The 2,014-nt window shown below is 34.7% G+C and overlaps 1 long non-coding RNA gene across 2 annotated transcripts; it reads right to left on the bottom strand.

Moving 5' to 3' along the window:
- Positions 1-869: 869 nt before the first annotated feature.
- LOC102594221 (uncharacterized) lies at positions 870-1,740 on the bottom strand. Of its 2 annotated transcripts, XR_001472638.1 has the most exons (3): positions 1,621-1,740; positions 1,420-1,505; positions 870-1,179 (listed from the first exon to the last, which is right to left on the bottom strand). It is a non-coding gene; the product is annotated as an uncharacterized lncRNA (long non-coding RNA). The 2 variants fall into 2 exon arrangements; XR_369061.2 differs by having other exon boundaries at positions 870-1,505.
- Between the last annotated feature and the right edge of the window lie 274 nt (positions 1,741-2,014).

Genomic DNA, 2,014 nt, shown 5'->3' with positions numbered 1-2,014 from the left:
TTATTAAAGAAGTTAAAGAAAAAAATAACCAGTCCAACTATATTCCATGGGGTCTGTTTGATTACGATGACAAAGTGATTTTACTGTGATGTCCTTGTTATTAGGTGTGTGTGCTAATTGTTGTGGACGGAGGGGCAGGGTTGTTTGGTTAGTGCACACAAGCTCTATGAAATATAATGTTGGCGGGATGTAGCCCGTGTAGGCAACCTACCTTGACACAAGCATAAGTGGTTGATCCACGACTTGAATCAAAGAAAATTTTACTGTTGCTCCAACACTTCCCTTCTTTGCTGGAACAGTTTGAAGGAAAAAGTTTATCGACACCTAATGTGTACACCAAACTACATTTTTTTTACCATGATTAGTAGTAGTAGAAGATAAGGTGAGAATCAGTATTAGTTAACAATAGTTAACTGGTTCTCTCTCAGTAGCCAACATGAAAGACACAAGAGATTGTGTGATTTAAAAACAATGGAGAAAACAAATTCAACAGACAAAATGGTGATAAGACTTTTAGAGTGCTATATAGAAATATAATTGTCATTCTTCATTCATAATCAAAGGAGTATCTTTATTAGAATGTTGCACTAAGTTTAGATTCAAGAATCGAAGTTAATCAATAGAGCTCCAATCTTAATTAATCCGTATATGTATCAACACTTCCCTCAAGCAAATAGGTCTACTATTCATTTATTTTAGCAAACATCCTTCACTGTACTATTCAATCAAGTCTTTACATCATACTCGAAGACAATCAGTAAGTTAAGGATATAGACCATTAGAGCCGATCAGTAAAAACATTCCATTGTTATTCAGGAACCTCGAATTTTCAACATTAAAGCTAATTTTGAAATGAAAGCATGATAGTACCTATTGTGATTGTTACAAAAGGGGCAAGGAAATCTGCCCCTGCACTTGAATTTGTGTTGTAGAGTGTAGTGTCCAAGCTCTTTCCGACACCAGAGAAGGCAGCAGTCTATTTTTTATGCGATAGAGACAAAAAAGAAAGAGTTGTCCATCTCTACTACCAATCAAACACTTGAGAAGAAGATAAAAAGAGTAATTCAATGATGGAAAACGGAGAAGAAGTAATTTACATTATACCCAGATGAATTTCGAGGTCTTCGTTGGTATGTAAGCAAAACATATTTCCATACCCTCTTATAGTTGAATTCATCACTGCAAAATTTAGATGAGTCTACACTTTTGGGGATAAAAGAAAAAGAATTGAAGAAACTATTAATTTTCGATTCCATTATTCAATTTCTCTATTTCGAGAAAAAGCAATGAATGTGGCAGAACATCAAAGAGAGAGTTAAGGCAGAACAATAACAATAGTAGACTTGAACTTAACTCATAAATTGGAAAATATGACAGAACCAGGAGAAGATTAAGAAAAAATTGGGAGAAAAACTAAACTGAATTTGCCGTGTGTGCGATTAACCACATCCCACAAACATGACCGGGGATCTGGATATGTTAACCATGGACAACACCTCTTCCACCTGCGCCAAAAGTTGAATATAACAATACAACAACAATCTCAAACTCAGTTATGAAATTGTAAAATTTAATCTTTTCCACAAGTAGATTAGGGCAAATATTGAAACAAAAGCTGACCTAAAATTGCACACCCAGCTGAGAAGATGAAGTTAATGAGCGGGTCTTGAATTCAAGTTCGGAGAAAAGAGACTTCTGAATACTTGTGAAGGAGCGGATGTTTCTCCATTGTTGGAACAAAGATATGATAGAATGGATTCTTCTAGAAATGTTGAGAAAACGCTAATTCGTCTTTCAGGTAAATGACGGATTTGCCCTCTATTTTGTCTTTTCTTTGAGGTAAATGACAGATTTACCCTTGGTCGTCATCTCTTCATTTTCTATAAAACAGAAAATACATAAAAGAGAATTCTAGGCCCGCCTATGTGGCAGCTTTAGAGTTTAGGAATTTACTTTCATGTTTCCTTTGTATTTTTTATTTTTTTTATCTTTTATTTTTACTTTTAAACCCACT

Source organism: Solanum tuberosum, unplaced genomic scaffold (assembly GCF_000226075.1).
Source record: "Solanum tuberosum cultivar DM 1-3 516 R44 unplaced genomic scaffold, SolTub_3.0 contig00445, whole genome shotgun sequence".
Taxonomy (NCBI): Eukaryota; Viridiplantae; Streptophyta; class Magnoliopsida; order Solanales; family Solanaceae; genus Solanum; species Solanum tuberosum.
The sequence above is the reverse complement of the archived record's forward strand: the minus strand, read 5'-3'. Positions and strand labels throughout refer to the sequence as shown.